At 47.3% G+C, this 10,000-nt stretch overlaps 1 protein-coding gene across 1 annotated transcript in view; it reads right to left on the bottom strand.

The window, feature by feature from the left end:
• Positions 1-332, bottom strand: part of ZDHHC9 (zDHHC palmitoyltransferase 9) — a 63,787-nt gene extending 63,455 nt beyond the window's left edge. Inside the window, exon 1 of the mRNA XM_077485355.1 lies at positions 203-332. The gene's annotated coding sequence lies outside the window, so the exon portion shown is untranslated. The remainder of the gene's footprint in view (positions 1-202) is intronic.
• Positions 333-10,000: the final 9,668 nt, after the last annotated feature.

Here is a 10,000-nt window from a genome sequence, read left to right as displayed (position 1 = left end):
CAGCAGGGGGCTGATGTGTGTCAGAGAAGCCAAGAACTGCTCGGGTTTTACATGATTGGGTCGTCTCTGAACCGGCATCTCAGTCCAGGAAGTAAATGAAGACCCCCAGATGATGCCTGAGCAAAGATAGTGCCGCCCTTCTGAAGGCGTTGCCAGTGGAGGACTGTCATCTCTGTGGGGGAGGGGGGAGGGTAATGCATACCTGGGAACGTTACATTGACATCATATTCAGCAAAGAAAAGAGAACCCGTCAGGAAGGTCGGGGGTGCTTCACACTCTCGTGGTTTTTCATGGTGATAATGAGCTTGTTGTAGAACCAGTTCTGCTTATTAATGGAATCCTCATGCAAATAGAAATCCTCTTGGTATGTTGACATTTATCCCCTCCCCTTCCAACCTTTGCCTTGCTATGACAATTGCTCATGCACTGCGCCCCTCCCCCTCCCATTGTAGGTCTGGAGCACCAGAAGTCTCGTATTGTCCCCTCATTATACTCCAACATAAAGCCGCATACAGGTTGGGGGGGATTCCCTTCCCCCGCATTATGGCACCAACAGAGCTAATCTTCTGTTGTGGTTTATTGGACCAAATCTGTTTATCCGGACTCGAAAACATGCTGAAAGGTCCACCTTGAAGTAGATGCAAATTACAACTCAACCAATCAATGTTCTATGGCTCTCATTCCATCTGATGGTGCCTGCCCACTTCTGGGGGCCAATGCCACTTGGCAGAGCCAAAAGCAGGTGTTAATGCTAGCTATTGTAACTCCTCCATTCTCAACCAGGGTTCCTTGGAACCTTAAAGGTTCTGAGGTTACTATGGGTTCCTTGAGTTGGGACTGGTTGATCTCCCATCCAACAGTGCCCGCCCAGTTCCAGAGCCAACGTCACTTGGCAGAACAAACAGCAGGTCATTACTGCTTGCCAGAAAAACTTCTGGTAACCCAACCATTCTCAACCAGGGTTCCTTGGAACTCTAGGGTTCTTCTAAAGGTTTTTAGGGGTTCCTTGAGTTCGGGCTGGTTGATCTCCCATCCGACGGTGCCTGCCCAGTTCCAGAGCCAATGTCACTTGGCAGAACAGCATGTCATTACTGCTTGCCAGAAAAACTTTATTGTAACCCAACCATTCTCAACCAGGGATCCTTGGACCTCTAGGGTTCTTCTAGATGTTTTCAGGGGTTCCTTGATCTCCCATCAGATGGTGCCTATCCAGTTCCAGAGACAACAGCATGTCATTACTGCTAACCAGAATACTTATTGTAACCCAGCCTTTCTCGGCAAGGGTTCTTCTAGGAGGTTCCCTGAGCTGTGGCTGGTCGACCTACCATCTAATGGTCCCTGTTGATTTCTGGGGCCAATGCCACTTGGTAGTGCCAACAGAACATCATTACTGCTAGCCAGAATTCTTATTGTAACCCAGCCATTCTCAATCAGGGTTCATTTGGAAATCTAGGGTTCTTCTAGAGGTTTTTAGGGGTTCCTTGAGTTGGAGCTGGTTGGCTTCCAATTGGATAGTGCCTGCCCAGTTCCAGAGCCAATGCCACTTGGCAGTACCAACAGCATGGCATTACTGCTAGCCAAAATACTTCTTGTACCCATCCATTCTCAACAACGGTTCCTTGGAACTCTAGGGTTCTTCTTGAGGTTACTAGGGTTTCATTGAGCTGTGGCCGATTGACCCCCCCATCTGATGAGGTCTGCCTAGTTCTGGAGCCAATGCCTGTTAGCAAAGCCAATGTCAAGGCCACATTGCTTGCCAGAATAAATACCTAACCAGCCATTCTCAACCAAGATTCTGTGAAACATTAGTGTGCTGGTGCCTGGTAGGGACTCCTGTGGCTGGTTGACCCCCCATCTGATGGTTCCTGTATAGTTCTAGGGCGAATGCCACTTGGAAAAGCCAGAGGGATGACACCAATGATCTTTTAGATTTCTGTTAAGTGTGGCAGTTCTTCCCAGTGGCCACCAATGAATCAGTCTTCGAGTTCCCCCAAACCTGAAAATTGTAAAGGTTCTTCTGGCTTAAGTAGTAAGGATCGCTAGCGTGTGGATGGGAAGGTGTTGCGGGGACTGGGCCAGCAGTGGGGAGCAGCAGAGAATCTGGTAAGTAAAGCATCTCTTAGCCCTTGTACACACGGTCGGAGAATCTGTCGGAATGCGTCTTATCGGACCATGTCGTCAGATAATCCGACTGTGTGTGGTATGCATCGGACTGATTCCGTCCGAACCAATTTTCCAACATGTTGGAAATATTTCCCGACCAACTGGGCCAGTCGGACCTAATCCGATCATGTGTAGAGAATTTTGATCGGACCAAGTGCCACGCATGCTCAGATCAAATTCCTACATCAAAGCTATTGGCTACTAGCCTGAACGTAGTCCCATCGTAAGGAAATTACGTCATCACCTTCTGAAAGATCAGATTTTTCGCCAACTTGGCCAAACCGTGTATATGCAACAGTTTCGGACATAATCCGTCGGACTAAATCCGACGGGCAAAATCCGACGGATTTGGTTGGCAATATCTCCGACCGTGTGTACAGGGGCTAAGAGCTCTTTCACACTTGCTTCGGTTTTTTTTTTTTTCAACAAAACAAGTTTATTGGTACATGGTACAGTAACAAGTTGCATTTGTAAGTACATGCGGTAACTAAGAGCAGTAACAGGCAGAAGTAGCTCCATAGCCAAAAAGGAGAAAAACACACAGGTCAAGTCTATGAGCATCATATCAGTAAACACAGCAAGAAATCACGAAGACTGTATTACAAAAAGGGAGGGAAGAAACCACTATTATACATTAGTACGGGTCATCCGGGAAAATCAGGATATTACAGTATGGCTAGCCTACACAAGTGTCCGGGTCACTGAGCCAACGATCCCAGATCTTATTGAATTTAGTTGGGCAGCCCCTATGTGCATAGATAACTTTCTTCAATGGCAAAGTTAGGTTAACCTCCGCTACCCAATCTCTAAACGACGGAGTCTCCGGTCGCATCCATAGCCTGGCAAGCAATTTCCGAGCACAAAATAAGGTTTCCTGAACAAAAGCAGCATCTGATGGGCCCGCCGGGACGCCCAGCTCAAGGCCTAAAAGACAAGCCTTGGGGTCCACCTGAAGGGGGGAGCCCATGTGATCGTGGAGAAATTGAACCACCTGTAGCCAAAAGGTCTGAACGTCTGGGCATGACCACACCAGATGATAGAAAGTGCTCGGGAGACATCCACAGTGCGGACACCCTGGTTCCAGGGAGGGTTTGTATTTGCGAATTCTGGCCGGGGTAAGATATGATTTGTGTATGATGTACAGTTGAGTCAGTCTGTCCGTTATTCTGGGGGAAACGAACTTGACCCCATCTAAGATCTCCTCCCATGCCTCACCCTCAAGCGGACCCACGTCTTCCTCCCACCGATATCTCGCCGCCTCCGCCAGTCTGGCTACCGTCCGTCTCCTAAGATAGTCGTATAGGGTGGAAATTAACTTCGTGGGCTCCTCCCCAATTATCACACCCACTACTGACAGTTCTTGGGGATCCGGGAATCCTCCCACAAATTGGGCCCGGAGGGCATGGGATAGCTGAGCATAATAAAAGGCCATGCACCGAGGAAGCTCAAACTCACCCCGCAGCGCCTGGAAGCTACGTACCCCCAACGGGGTGGCGACCTGATACAGGTACACCACCCCCCTGGAGGCCCACAGACCCGCCCCCGGCAATCCCCCAAGCTCCTCCAACTGAGAATTAAACCATAGGGGAGTGTGGGAATGTACCCCAATCCGCCCCTAGCATTTTCTGCGCAATTCCCCATATCCGTCTATGCTGAAGCAGCAAAGGGGCACGTCTCCGCGCCCTCCCATCGGGCCCCTTCCCCCGAAACAGAACCTGAAGGGGGGGAGTGGGTGCGACTATGAGGCATGCCACATAGCAGTGCTTGGTATCTGGCAGCGTCCATTTTATGTAGGTGAAAAAAGTGAGAGAGCTGGGCAGCGATGTGTAGTATGCATGGAAATCGGGGAGTGCAGCTCCTCCCATGTTGGTAGGATTCTTTAGTACGTTCCATGCCAATTTATGCCTACCAGAGCCCCAGATAAAGGAATTAAGAATAGTACTTGCTTCGGTTTTTGACGAGTGTTCTGCATTCTAATTGCCCTTCAGAGACCGGCGGTGAAAAGCCACCGAATCACCTCCTTGGATTAACGCGCAGCATTGCTCGAGGGTCCCCATTAACTTCAATGGGTCAGGTTTGTTGGGTGCAGACAAGGGGTCCAATTCCTGTCTTGGCTGAAGCTTGCCTACACCTTCAGGTACTGCTTCAGCAGCTAAAGGGGATAACAGTGGGGGGGGGGGGGGAGGCTTAACCGCAGGTTTTATCGCCCGCAAGCACTAGTGTGAATGAGCCCATATTGTTCCTCTAGCCTAGATCCTAAACGAGCAATTAAGAGATTTGTTGGGAGTAAATGAAGATCAATATAAAGGCTCAGCCAGTGATGAATGTCAACAAGTTTGCACACAAGCGGGTACACCAGGTACACACTTCACCGACTTCCGGATAACAAACACAATTCACATTCCCACATCAGAAACACCAGAATCCTGCCGAGCTCAAAGAGCACAAAGACAGGAAACCTTTGTACAGAGCACTGGTGGGGCCTACCGACAGCAGTCAGAGAATGAAATGTCTATCATTTTTTTTTTTTTATTATAATTTTAGGATTGTGTTTTACGTGTCAAGGAAGGCGGGGGGGGGGGGGGGAGGGATTGGGGTGACCAGGACATTGTGGTCAACAGGAAACCCACCCGGACCAGTACCTGCATTTTGAACTCCCAAACACCAAACTGGGGATTATTAGAACTCACCGAGCTGAGAGAATAGCAGAGATAATAACAAAAAGTCTAAAAGACATCTCAGGAGAACTTTGGAGGCCCCATTCACACCGGAGCGTTTTGTAGCTCGATTTGGGCAGAATGGTGCTTTTTTTTTTTTTTTTTTTGCACTTTTTTTGCTCAAATGCAATAATTTATTATAAAAATAAATATAATTGAATAGATACATATTAAAAAAAACAATCATAAAATATATAATCTGTAAAATGATCTAACCCCCTAACCAAAAATAAATATAACAAACCCTTAAAAAGTGGTTGTAAAGGCACCAATGGATAAAAAAAACAAATTAAAAATAAAATTAAAAAAAAGGCTGGTGAGCCATGTTTGAGCATTTATCAGCACTAGAGCGTTTTTACAGCTGCTCTCAGAACCCCCTAGTTTTTTTTTTTTTTAAAGGAAAAAATGCCCCAGCCAAAAACTGCTGATAACAAAAACGTGTGCATGGATACATACAGTATCTCACAAAAGTGACACTGGGGAGCTACAGATCATTGAGGGGACCATGAATGCCAACATGTACTGTGACATACTGAAGCAGAGCATGATGCCCTCCCTTCAGAGACTGGACCGCAGGGCAGTATTCCAACATGATAACCACCCCAAACACACCTCCAACACCACCACTGCCTTGCTAAAGAAGCTGAGGGTAAAGGTGATGGACTGGCCAAGTGTGTCTCCAGACCTAAACCCTATTGAGCATCTGTGGGGGATCCTCAAACGGAAGGTGGAGGAGCTCAAGGTCTCCAACATCCACCAGCTCTGTGATGTCATCATGGGGGAGGGGAAGAGGACTCCAGTGACAACCGGTGAAGCTCTGGTGACCTCCATGCCCAAGAGGGTGAAGGCAGTGCTGGAAAATAATGGCGGCCACACAAAATATTGACACTTTGGGACCCAATTTGGAGATTTTCACTTAGGGTGTGCTGACTTTTGTTGCCAGCGGTTTAGACATTAATGGCTGTGTGTTGAGTTATTTTGAGGGGACAGGAAATTTACACTGTTATACAAGCTGTACACTCACTACTTTACATTGTAGACAAGTGTCATTTCTTCAGTGTTGTCACATGAAAAGATAGGAGAAAATATTAACAGAAATGTGAGGGGTGTACTTACTTTTGTGAGATACTGTAAAATGACAAGATGGGGAATTTATTGACTTTAGAAAAAAAAAAAAAAACGTATGAAGCCAAAAACAGCTGCTGTAAAAAACCTCCAAAAATGTCCAATGTGCATGAGGCCTTAAAGTTGGTGGCTACCCAGGCTGAAGTTTTCATAAACCATCCCCAAGGGCAAGCAAAAGCACTGGCCCATCGGGCAGAGGGGAGAAGCAGAACACGGAGTAATATATTCACCCCGTATGTAGCTGGGAGTGTTGGAAAACGATGAGGGTTCTTTAACAAACATCTAATCCCTGGGTTCCTCCAAGCCCAGTAATACACTGGGACACAGCAAGACAGAGGCTTCCTAAAGACCCAACAACCAAGCACAACCGTCATATAGGGTAGTAACTATTATAAAGATCTGCAAGAAATCCCTCTCAACAAGTAAACAGTCCAACATAGGAAGGCAAACTCTATGGGTTAAGGCTCAGCAGTCCTCCTACACTTTAAGGAAAAGGGACATCATTTCAGGGATAGTGAGGGGCACATTTAGGACAGCGAAGACAAATGGCTCAAGAAGCCATCTAGATCATATCGGAACCATCATTGAACAGGAGTGGAGGTCTTTAATACCACCTGTCTGACGTTTATTACCGTTTTAACACCTCTACCCCAGTATCTGTCGTCAACAATTCACACCTGCTCAGGGGTCAAATCCTGGGGAACTCCCGCCCAAGATCCCCCTCCCCCCACCAAAAAAAAAAAATTAAAAAATTAAAAATGGTACGCTCATACGCACAAACGCTTCAAAAGTGGTATTTTTCATCCAATTTTCATATTGTGTGTATGAAGCTTAAAGCGGGGTTCCACCCTAAAGTGGAACTTCCGCTGATCAGAACCCCCCCCCCCCTCCGGTGTCACAATTGGCACCTTACAGGGGGGGGGGGGGGTGCAGATACCTGTCAAAGAGGAGGAGACGGAAAATCAGGAGGGGCCGGCGGGGAGGAGCGCATCACGAGAGGTCTGACTAAATACAATCTCTTAGCAGCAGGGACCTGATCTACCCGTCAGCTAGCTGTGATTGACAGGTAGATCGAAGCGGAAGCTGTCATGGGGCCCCCTACTGGCAATGCCTGAATGGTCAGGTGTGCGGCACTTACTATTGCGAGCTGTGTCGGTGGCTGCTGGTGTAGCACCTCCCACTTCCGGGCATAGACTCCCATGGGAGTCTATGTCATTTCCTGTCCTGCCGCGCTGTCTGCTGGGACACACATGGGTCCCAGAGACAGCGCGGACAATTCCTATTGCGCTGCGCGACTCGCGCATGCGCAGTAGGGAACCGGGAAGTGAAGCCGATTCGCTTCACTTCCTGATTCCCTCACCTAGAATGGTGATGGCAGCAGCCGAGAGATCGATCGGCCTCGGCTGCCGGCATCGCTGGAACCCGGGACAGGTGAGTGTCCATTTATTAAAGGTCAGCAGCTGTAGCATTTATAGCTGCTGGCTTTTAATATTTTTTTTTTTTTTTTTTTTGGTAGAATCCCTCTTTAACTGTTAGTACATAAAAAAAAAAAAAAAAAAAAACAATCCTCAATAAACATAAATCCGGTAATTCTCTGAATAATCAGCATTCATTCCATTGTGCTTCCATGTAATGTGAACACCATGTTCTGATCTTTATTGGGAATGTTATTTTGTATATAGAGTGTTTATGTGGTGAGTTTACACTTTTCATTGAACAGAGTTTGGATAACACAGGGTTAAACGGAAAGGTCATAAATGAAGTGCACATTATCTGGACAGAATGTTGGGGAGATAGTGATGTGTTCCTGCTTAGGAGATGTATGTTAGCTTGGGGGGGCTACAAACTCTGCAGGGGCTCCAACACACACTCGCTGCTATTCCAACCCTTCATATATTTCCACATAAACTTCCCTCCTGGCATTAAACTTTGCCAGGTATTGTGCCCAGCTTACCACCCCAAACTGATGTTCCTCCCTCAGCTCACCTCTCTCCCTGCATGTCCTGTGAGCAGAATAGCTGTGCTCCTCCTCTGGGGTCTCATCATATGGCACTGAAGATAGAGGAGGGGGGGATTCAGCGGGACACACAGAGCAAGTATGCAGGAGACTGGGGGGGGGGGGGGAGAGATGAGGAGAAAGGAAATCAGGAGGGGCCGGCGGGGAGGAGCATCACGAGAGGTCTGACTAAATACAATCTCTTAGCAGCAGGGACCTGATCTACCCGTCAGCTAGCTGTGATTGACAGGTAGATCGAATCGGAAGCTGTCATGGGGCCCCCCTACTGGCAATGGCCTGAATGGTCAGGTGTGCAGCACTTACTATTGTGAGCTGTGTCGGCGGCTGGTGGTGTAGCACCTCCCACATAACTCACATACTTCAAAGTCTTGCAGGACACGGCTGCTAACGGGAACGGAGTTCCTCTTGTAGAAAAAGTACAGGAACTCCGTTCCCGCAGGACTTGAGCCCTGCACCTAAACAGAAGAATTTAGAGCACCTATGCAGGCTTCCTGACACCAAGGATGGGATTACGTAACTAGAACTAGGTGGTTGTCAGAATGCTACCAGGAGGAAAAACACCAATTGGTGTAATGTTGGGTGGCTCTTCCAAGTGGTGTTGGCTCCAGAACTAAGAACACACCATCAGATTGGAGGTCTTATTAGCTAAAAGGTCAAGGAACCCCTAGCAACCTCTGAAAGAACCCTAGAGTTCCACAGAACCCTGGTTGAGAATGACCTTGATAGAAAACATACATATTCCGGCAGCCAGAGGTGTAATGCTATTGGCTCTGCCAAGTGGCGGTAGTCCCAGAAGCAAGCAAGCAACTTTGGAAGGGATGTCAATTGGCAACAGCCCAAGGAACCCCTGGCAACCTATGGAGGACACGCTATATAGTTCTATTGAACCTGGGTTGAGACTGGCTGAGATACAATTCGTTTTTTTTTTTTCCCTGGCAAGCAGTTGTCATCCCATTGGCTCTGCCAAATAGTTAAGGCACATTTTGATTGGAAGTCTACCAGCTATAGGTTAAGGACCCTCCCCAATAACCTCTAAAGGAGCCCTAGTGTTCCATAGAACCCTGGTTGAGAATGGCTGGGTTACAATATGTATTTATTCTAGCAAGCAATGGCGTTGATCTGTTGGCTCTACCAAATGACACTGGCCCCAGAATTGGGCAGGCACCATCATTTGGGTTGGAGGTGGGTCATCAGCTAGGGGTCAAGGACTTCCTCAGAAACCTCTAAAAAAAAAAAAAGGTACCCTTGGGTTCTCTAGAACCTTGGTTGAGAATGGCTGGGTTATAATAAGTATTTATTCCGGCGAGCAGTGGTGTCGTGCTGTTGGCTTGGCCAAGTGGTGTTGGCCCTGAAACTAGGCTGGCACCATCACTGGAAGATGATCTACAGATCAAGGAACCCCTAGAAACCTAGAATATAGCTCTAGGGTTCCACATAAAGTCTACTTTACAATACGTATTTATTCTGTCAAGCATTGGGGCATGACCTACTTATGACGGCTTATAAGGTAGGACAAGGGTTTGAGGAATTTACACACATGAGCTTAACGTGACCCTGTATTTTGCCCACACTAGGATTGGTCTTCACCATGCTCCACTATCGAGAAGTATGTGCAAAAAGATAAACAGCCCCTCTACCTGGGCGTGGCAGGACCGCAAAACCTCACACTCCCAACAGCCTGATTAAGTTGTTCAGCCATTTTGGTTATAATTTTTTTATTTTTATTCTTTTTTTTTATTCTAGACCCAGCACTGTCTCTTCCATGAACATTCAGCATCTTCCATCACCATATAATAACCACGTTCCATTTTTACGAGCATTTTTTTTAGCTTCCAGCTCCTCATCCTCTCTGCTCTGTTATTGAGATGAAGATCCTGATAATGTAACAAAGAATGCGGTCAGATTACATTCCCTCCGCCTCTCGTGACCTTGTTCCTCGTCATAAACACAGACTGCGAAATGACAAATATCGAGGAGT

The sequence above is a fragment of the Lithobates pipiens genome, unplaced genomic scaffold (assembly GCF_037356315.1).
Source record: "Lithobates pipiens isolate NorthernLeopardFrog02 unplaced genomic scaffold, aLitPip1_a1.2 Scaffold_1, whole genome shotgun sequence".
Classification (NCBI taxonomy): Eukaryota; Metazoa; Chordata; class Amphibia; order Anura; family Ranidae; genus Lithobates; species Lithobates pipiens.
Note: the sequence above shows the minus strand (reverse complement) of the source record. Positions and strands in the feature narration are given on the sequence as shown.